This window comes from Cynocephalus volans, chromosome 14 (assembly GCF_027409185.1).
Source record: "Cynocephalus volans isolate mCynVol1 chromosome 14, mCynVol1.pri, whole genome shotgun sequence".
Lineage (NCBI taxonomy): Eukaryota > Metazoa > Chordata > Mammalia > Dermoptera > Cynocephalidae > Cynocephalus > Cynocephalus volans.
The window spans coordinates 12,261,243-12,271,051 of NC_084473.1; positions in this window are offsets into that span (position 1 = coordinate 12,261,243).

Below are 9,809 nucleotides of genomic sequence, written 5' to 3' on the forward strand. Positions count from 1 at the left end.
TGCAGGTGTTCTTGGGCACTTTTAAGTCCTGTTTGCCAACAGTGACTGTGGTCCACTTGCCAAGTTGGAGGTGCCCTGTTGGCTCCTGTTAGGCAGAATTGGTTTCTGATTAGCTAGTGCTCATGATTAAGACTGCTGTCTTACAGGAAAATGACATTTGCTATTATGTGATTCAAAGCATACTTGTTAATTATCATCTTTTTAGCTGATACATAACATCCATTTTTAGAATAAAATGTCATAGCTTTGAAGACATGTCTAGGTAACAAAACTCAGGCTAGTCATATGAGAGTTTTCTTTTCCTTTTTTTTTTTTTTTTTTGTAGGCTAGACTGAAAAGATACAGTTTCTTTTAGAATAGTGACTTACTCCCAGCAGTGAGAGAGTTGCCTTATAATACTACACTACTAGTGTGTACAGGACTATGATGATTAGGGGACTCTTCCACCACAGCTCTGTGACCGTCAGGGACAGAGGCTACGATGGACTGAATGTTTGTGTTTCCTTCAAAATTCATATATTGAAATCTAATCCCCTATGTGATGGCATTTGGAGGTAGGGTCTTTGAGAGGTAATTAGGTCATGAGGGTGCAGCCCCATGAATGGGATTAGAGCCTTTGTGAAAGAGGCCCGAGAGTTCACTCCTCTCTTTCCATCACGTGAAGACACAGAGAGAAGTCAGAAGTCCATCACCCAGAAGAGGGCTGTGATGGTTAATTCTAGGTGTCAACTTGATTTAATTGAGGAACACCAAGAAATCTCATAAAGCTATCTTTTCAGGTGTGTCCATGAGGGTGTTTCCAGAAGAGATTAAAATGTGGCCTGAGTGGACTGGGTGGGAAAGGTCCACCCTCCATATGGGTGGGCACCCTCCAATCTGCAGGGGGCCTAGAGAGAATGAAAACAGAGGAAAAGGCAAATCACTTTCTCTATCAGCTGGAGCTGGGGTACACTCTGCTCTCCTGTCGGTCGATATCAGAACTTAAGACTCTTCAACTTTGGGGTTCCAGGACTTACACCAACGGCACTATCACATTCCCTGGTTCTGAAGCCTTCAGACTCGGACTAGGCCATGCTACTGGCACCCAGTTTGCAGATGGGCTATCCTGGGACTTCTTAGCTTTCATAATCACATGAGCCAATCCCCTAATAAATCCCTTCTCATATATGTATATACATATCCTATTGGTTCTGTCTCTCTGGAGAACCCTGACTAATACACCAGCCCTTACCAGAACCGGACCATGCCAGCACTTAATCCTGGACTTCCAGCCTTCAGAAATGTAAGACATAAATTTCTGATTTTCATAAGCCACCCAGTCTGTGGTACTTTGTTATACAGCCCAAACTGAGATGGAGGCTGTGTTTGAAAACAGGTGGAGGTAGCCAACTGTATATTTTAAATAAGAGAAGCAGTAGTTTGATGAAAGAGAGAAAAATGAAGACTTCATCCATGCATTGAGGTTTGGTTTACATTTTTGATATCAGAGTTTATTTTCTGCTTTAAATGGATCATTAATGGTAAAGAATAAATCAGACTCTGCTTGAATTTTCACCATCACAATTGAGCATTTTCTCTTTTTAAGATGTGAAAATGAGCCAGTCTCAGTCAATTACTATGCTGTGGCTTGGAATCAAAGCACAGAGTCCGAAATTCACCCTTCATTAGCTGTGAGATGGAGGTGGGGGACGGACACTCCTGTTTAAAATGACAGTCATCCCTTTTCCTTTTCTTCCCCTTTACTTTTAAAAAAAATTCCCATTTTCCCTCTTTCTCATTTCCCCCTTTCTTTAAGGAGTAGTGAAACATGGACTTCCACAACTGGTTAGTGTAGTGAGCAATGTTGCTCTATCATTTCTTACAAACGTACATTTCTTATTCATTTTCTATGGGTCACAGAAACGGCTGCATGGCTTGAATTTGCACCGTCCCTTCCTTACTGAGACCCTCATTTGGTGTGAGGCTGGCTAAAGTCATGCTGCTGACCTTTACTCAAAATTCTGTCATGTTCTTGGGCTTCTTTCCTACAACAGCCCCTGCAGGATTTGACACAGAACGATTGGGCACGAACTCTGGCTTTAAGGCACTTCTATAGACCTGTGTTCTCCTCTTATCCAGGGTCTTGTCCCTCATGACTCATTGCAGACATCTATACACATGCTAGTGCTTCATGCAGCATCTGACCCATGGACAAATTCTCATCAGGAGAGGGAGTCCTGTTTAGGGACTTAAACTGGAATGTGCTAAAACACAAAGTAATTTAAAAAGGGTCAGTCAATCCTTCCTATTTAGAAGTGTAAGCCACAAAGCTAGAACTAGAATCTAGTTTAGGTTTGGAGCTGAGATTGGAAATTGATCTGTGTAATTAAGCAACAGAAATTTGCAGGAATTTGGAGTCTTCCCGATGTGTTGCACAGGGAGAGTGAAAGCGCAGGTGTGTACAGGTATGTACAGGTGTGTGTGTGTGTGTGTGTGTGTGTGTGCGTGTGTGTGTGTGTGTGTGTGTGTGCATGCGCCCACAGAGAAGGCAAAGGAAGGCAAAGGTGAGCAAGTGGAATAAGAGAGGAGAAAAAAATCCCGGTAAGGAGACGAGACCCCTCAGTTGAAGACTAAACCCTGCCCAATGCCTGAGCAAGAGTGGCGGGAGAGAGTCAGACTCTGTCGTGTGCCATCCCGTGCCACGCCACTGTTCACTTTCAGTATTCAGTAAATGCGTCATTCCCCGGGAAGCCTTCTTAGGGCTGCTCTGATGAAGCAAAGGAGAGAATTTGCGTTGCCCAGGAAGGACTGAGGAGAGGGAACAGGGCTCGCGGCTGCGGGGATTGGGAGAACCAGCAGGTCCTGTGATCGAGGGGTGGGAGGTGCAGCCAGGCGAGCATGCGGAGCCGGTCCTGGTCCTCGGAAGCCCGGGGGCGGAGACAGAATTCTCCACTGTCTGTGGAATGGCCACTTAGGCCGTTTCAATCAGATACTGTGTTGTTGAGCCCAGAGAGCTGGAAGACTTGGACATGCGGGTTAAAAACTTTAGAAATGAAGAGATCAAACAGGGTTCATAGTTAATAATCATAACTAACACATAAAGATTATTTGCTAAATGCCAGACTTTGTTCTAAGAATTCATTAACCCATTTCCTTCAACAACTGGTGAAGCTGGTGCTTTTCTTATCTACTTTTTTTTCTTTTTTCCTTTTTCTTTTGGCGAATTAGGAAACTGAGGCTCCTGGAAGCTAAGACCTTTTGCCTAAGGTCACAGAGCTGGCCAGAGTGAGAGTTAGTATCAGGCCAAGAACCTGGAACCAGGGACTGTACCTCTCGGGGCCTAGGTTTCCTCCTCTTTAAAATGAGAGCCTAGTTAATGGACTCATTCGTTCACTCACTCATTCATTCCTGGCATACAGTAGGGGTTTAGCGCGCTCCAGTAAGGTTTTGTTTCCCTTGGGTTTTGCGGCTGATGCTCGAGGGAGCCCAGAATGCTGAGTGCTCGTGACAAGTCTCTGTCCCTTTCTTCTGCTACCTCCCACCACTCCCAACATGCCCTTTGCCCTGCTTATGTGGGTCACCACGAGTGACCAGGTCAGCCCTCAGTCCCACACTCTCGCCCCCTTAATTGTCTGTGATGTGACTTTCTGATCTTCCTTGAATCTTCCCCAACTCCTGTAACTCTTTCCCTGTGATCTCTGTCACCTCTAGCGTCCCTCTTTCCTGCTTGGTCCCTTTACTTTTGGCTACCGACACTTGGCTCTCCCATGAGGACACTGGCTCCCCTCCCAAGTGATGCCGCTTCTCTTCCCACCCTCTCACACCCTTGGGCATCAATGTGGTGCGGCGAGTCCTTGCTTCTGGAATCCTTGCAGACTCCAGGCCTTTCTTCCCATCTGCTCTCCTCCCCTCCCCCAGCTCTCCATCCCTCTCATCAGTTTATATCTCCCACCACCTCTCCTTGTGAAGCCATTTGCCCACCCCTAGGTCATTCCCCCAGTTGTTTGAAGTTTGTCGCTCCTGACTCATTGTTAGTACGTGAGAGTCACCGTGATGGTGGTTTCAGCATCCGTTGAGATGACACTTTATCACTGGGATCTCCTAATTCCCCGGCCTCCTCTTTTCCTTCACGCACCTAGCTGTGCAGTCCCACAGTCCTGCAAGATCTCGTCACTAGCAGTCATAACTGTAGCTTCTCCAGAACCTCCCATTTTAAAGATCCCTCTTTCTGTTCTTGACCATGTCTTCAGCTCCCTTGTCCTAATTCCCTGGGCTCTCACAGTCTTTAACCTCACAGGGCCCTGCAATGTATTAATCCTGTCATTTTCTCCATCATCTCTCTTCCTTATATTGTCACTGCCCTGTTGACCCAACTGACATTCCATGGCTCATCATTATAACCAGCTGGAACCTGGACTTGGCTGGAGGAAAAATGCTGGTCTTGCTGTAAAGTCATGATCGTTAATTTCAAGTGGATGCTTAAAGCAGTGTCACTTGCCCATTCACTGTCCCCACCCCACCCCCAGCAACTATTTCATTCACCTTCATCTCTTTGCTCAAATCCACTGGTGCTCTTGCTGAGAAAATTGAAATTTTCAGAAGTGAATCTCTGCAAGCTACCACCAACTCATCCACTCACCAACCTGAACCTGTGCCCATACGTACCGCTTCCGCTCCTGTAGCATGAGATGACTTGTCTGTGCTCCCTGCCAACCTCATTCCCGATCAGTGTGTAGTAGACTCCATCTCCTTTCCCTACCAAAGGAGGTTGCTCCTGCTGTTCTCCACTCTCTGACCTCATCATCAGTTTTTCTTCTGTATCAGATCTCTCCTATGAGCATGCAAATCATCATTTGTCCCCTCATGCACAAAACAAAGTAAGCAAAGACCCTCTCTTGTTACTTCTCCATCTATTGTCCCATTTATTTCCTTTCTATGCACCAAAAATCCTCAAAAAAAAAAAAAAAGTTCCTCACTCTCTGCCTTCATTTTTCCCCTTCTATTTTTCTTTTACTTTTTTTTTTTTAACACGTGTATACTAGCAGGGTAGTTTCTGCAATGAATTACTTGAATGGGATAAACAATAAATGCTAGCCTGATGTGGGTTGACTGGCTGTCCTTGTGGGTCTTCTCCAGGGGATGACCCGGGCAGTCAGTCTTCTCTGCTCTGACACCCCCATCTTCCATGTGCATCCTCCTCCTTGGTGACCCCAGAGGTGAAGAGCGTGAGCAGGACACACAGGGGTTCAAATGGTCAGGCCTGCCTGGAGTGTGCATGTATCATTTCTGCTCACATTTTTATGTCTGAAATCCAGGCCACAGGGCCCCAATATAACTATAAAGCAAGATGAAAAACATCATATTCCAGTGTTCTGAAGAAAAGGAAGTGGAATAAACCTGTATTCTGCTAAATAATTAAGATTTAGAAGTTTTTTGTTATAATCACTAACATTACTTATCCTGACTAATACATAAATTGGTATCAGTTTTTGCTGTAAGGAAAAAACTAAAATGTATGATGTTGGCTTAGTGGGGAGTTTGAAAGGTGAGAAAAAATAGACACAACACTCTGGAGAGCTAGAGATCCACGTTACGTAGCAGCAAAATATTTGGTAAAAACCCATGTTTACCAAGATCATAGCTCTAAGGTAAAGTTGGAACCAGAGTGTGTGTACAGTAGAGTGTGGAGAATATTATGATCTGCACATGTAAGGTATGAGATGAAAAAGGTCCGCTCAACAGGACCTGGACAATTTGCCAGCAAAAATAAAAGCAGGTAGAACCCAGAAATGTGCGGTTCTCAGAGGACTGGAAAAGCCTGCTGCCTCAGTTCTAAACATGATACAGAATTTAGTAAGGCCTTCAGTGAAAAATTCTCCGAACACTCCTGAGTTGAATGAAGAGACTCAGAGCAAAGGTTAGATTAAGGGTCTGGCTTTTCCACTCAAACTTGAGAACCTGACAGTGTCTGTCATTAAGGGGAGAGGAAGAGAAAGAGATGGAAGAAGGGAGAGGAGGGGGTGGAGAGCGAGGGAGACTGTGGTCACGTAAGAGCTGTGTGTCCAGAAATAAAGCTCGGGTGTGTTTCTGACTCATGAAACTGACTAGAAAAAGCAGCCACGGTCCTCCTTTGTGTCTAAGAAGAAGTAGTAAGACTGGAAAGCTTCTCCTCAGCTCTACCACAAGGCTCTCATTAGGCATTTGTCACCACTGCCCTGACACTGCTCCTGTTGAGGCCACCAACAAGAGGATGCCCACACGGCTAAACTGAACAGTCAACGCTCAGCCCTCGTCCTGCTGGACCTCCCAGCAGCTTAGGCACAGTTGCCGCTTGTCTATTTTCTGAAATCATTTCTGCCTCTGTCCGTGGGACTCTCCTCACCTTCTTAGCCTTCCTTTCTAGTTTATCTTCATTCCCTGATTTTCCCTGTTGGCCACCCCTGGGCCCAGTCCCTGGACCTCTACTCTTTCTAGCTACACTCAGTACCAAGGTGATCTCATTAGGTCTCTTGGAACTAAATACCATCTATGCCCTGGCACTGCCCGAATCCATGTGTCTGGTACAGGTCTCTCCTGGCCTTCAGATCCACCTGCCCAGTCGCCTCCTTGCTGTCTCCCCTGTATCAGGCATCTCAAACCTGAGGGGTATAAAGCAGAGTGCCCGATCTTTTCCCCTAAAGGTGCTCTTTTCATGGTTTCTGCATCTCTAGAAATGGAAGTCCCATCCTTTGTGATTCTCAGGCTAATAATCTTGTAGTCAACCTTACCCCCAGTTTATGGCTCCTGTTCCTCGTGCTACCCACCGGCCCATCTTCCTGTCTCAGCTTTCAAAATGCTCCCAGCATCTGAGCAGTTCTTAACACTGTCGTGGTAACACCCAGGCCGAGCTGCTCTGATCTCTCACCTCGACTGCTGCACGTGACTGATGGTCTGGCTTCTGCCCTGGTGCCAGTTTACCTACTTTCCACACAGTTGCCATGGCAATCAAAAACAAGTCAGATCCTGTCTCTTCCCTGCTCAGACTTTGTGATGGCCTCCTTACTAAGGCCAGCCAGGAGCTTTCCCATGGCCCACGTGGCCCTGGAGGCTCTGCCTCTTCTCCCTCTCTACCACTTCCACTACCCCCTCACCCACTCATCTCTGGCCACCCTGGCCTTCTTGCCATCTTTGAATGTCCCAGGCATGCTCCCACCTTAGGACCTGACCTGATACCACCTCCAGCTCTTTACTCCCAGGCCGTGTTTGCAGGGAGGCCTGGGGTGAGCTACTACCCCAGGTCCCAACGTTCCCCCTGCTCCTTCCTGAGTTACCTTCTTCCACAGCACATCCCACCTGCCACCCTGGCCAACAGCTTGCTGACTCATTACATTTATTGCCTGTCTCTCTCCAGGAAAATAGAGTCTCAAAGAGGTAGAGATGCTTGCCTGGTTATTCAATGCTGTGTTCCAAGAACCTAGAACCCTGGCACAGGGTGGACATGCAACAGGAATGTGCAGACCACCGAGTGCAGGAATAAATTCATGCATTTATGCAAACACTGAAAGGCATTGAAGGATCAGGTGACCCAGTCTGGCAGGAGGAAGGAATGTCATGCTGCCCGGCAGAGGTCTGGGCTCTGGGAAGTCAGAGGGGCTGGGCTGCAGGGCTGTGGAGACGTGCCCTGTCATGCCGCGGCCCTCCCTCCCACGGCTGGACCACATCCTCCCTGCGCTGCTTCCTGTTTTCTGCAAACCCCGCAGCACTGGCATCCTCTGGCTCCTTGGCATGGCATAAATGAGGAAGTGAACTGGTCCCCATGGGGCCATGGTCTCATGGTGGAGGGAGCGGCCCTCTGTTTCTCTATCTCCCTTCTTCTCCCTCATCCTGCAGAGTCTACTTTTCTTCCAGGGAGATGGCATTAGGATCCTCAGCATGGCCTGAGCACTGCATCCGTCTGTCTTTCCTCGCCTCTTCCTTTGCAGTCCCTATGGTTGGAGTTTGTGGGCAAAGCTTAGGATACACAGCCTTTCCTGAGAAAGGATGCATCACTTTGCACACTCAGTCCTAAGGTGCAAACCGACTGCATGGCTTAAGCATGGGTAACACATATGAACTACAGCTTCTGTCCTGGGAAAGACAGACAAATGCAGTTGCTGCTTTGCAGAGAGGAGGTACAACGGTGCTTCAAAGAGTCCACGGAAAGATTCAAATTATCTCTCTTTTTTTTAGCTAATTTTTTTATTGAAACATATTTGATTGTACATATCTGTGGAGTACCATTTTGAATATCAATACCTGTGTATAATATGTGGTGCTCAAATCAGGATAATTAGTATATTCAATGTTACACAATGCAGTCACTTTTTGTGGCCCTTTACCAAATTCTTGCTAACTCCTCCTCCCCCTCCTCCTTTCCTACTTCTCTTTCAATTCTATTTTTCCACAGGCTTTCTGAAGTACCCTCATACCCACTTTGTGAAGGATGCATGTGTGAGTGTGCGTGTGCACGTGTGTATGTGTGTAGGGAGAAAGCCCAACTGAAGTATCCTGGACACCTGTCCACCACTTGGCACCACTTGGCACCTCTGCCACATTGTGTGGGTGGGGGAACTTCCTAGAGAAAACACAGCGATGGCAGGAGGGAGTTAGGGACAAAGGTTTAGTCGATTGACAGAGCCTGCAGGAAGAGATATTCTGAGTACGATATGACGTGTCACTCAGATTGTCCTCAGACAGAAAGAGCTCATGTCAATACGATGCTGAGTACAAGGAGCTCTGCTTTGTGCCCCTTTTGTGAAGTGTGAGGCTGATGGGATGAGGAAGGCCTTCTGCCCACCTCTGCACGGGACATGCTGGACAGCTGGCTGCACACAGGGCTGGACCTGGAGGTGCCACATGTGGGCCACCTTGTGGTGGTGCTGGGAAGGAGGAGGCAAACAACAGACACCATGAGACAGGTGACAGTGTGTTCTGGAGCATGTCCAACACACTCTCTGGGGACCCCAAGATGTAACAGGGTGGGGCAGGCATTGCAGGCAGCTGAGATGCGGATGCTATGGTTTAGAGCTGGAGAGACGGGCTACCTGTGCAGCAGGGTAGCAACCTCGTGCAAGGACAGGTAGATCTGTGTTCAAATCCTGCTCTGCTATTTGAAGCTGTGTTGTTATGAGTTTCTTCACCTTTTCGAGCTATAGTTTCTTCTGCAGTAAAACAGGGAGAAATAACACCGTCCTTGCAGTACTGCTTTGAGAACTAGAGACAATGCATGTCAGGAGCCTAGCACAGCATAAACACTTTAATGAACACAGCTATTTTTATAGTTATTTGGACTGCACTGACAGCAAAGAGCAAGGGAAATTTGTAATTTGTTTCTGAGTTCTTGGCACATGGTTTAGTGCTTGGTGAAATTCATCTCTGTTTATTCACATGAATGGGTGAACACCTAAACACGGAGGGGCTCATGAGTGGGCAGCACCCCTAGGAACTGGGTAGCCATGTGGGGTGCTGCTTTCCTTCTCCCAGGGTAGGCTTGGGCCGGGCCCCTTGGCCCGGGGACTCTTGCAGGCACTGCTGGGCACAGTCGGAGACAAAGTGGCCAGATGCTCCTGCTTTGGTGTTTTCGCCTTTGCCACTGATTCATGGGGCCACAAATATCTTCCGAGGTATTCTCTGAATCTCTGCATTCATGATTTGATTTTAGTTTTCTGGGTCTAACTGATTTAGTTAGAATGAAACTTTTAGGGACTTTCTTTTGTCCAGCTACATCAGTTGTGCAGACAAGGTCAAATTAGACCAAATCATCAGCCAAGCACTCCAGTAGCCTGGGGACAAAGCTGGGTTAGACTCTGTGT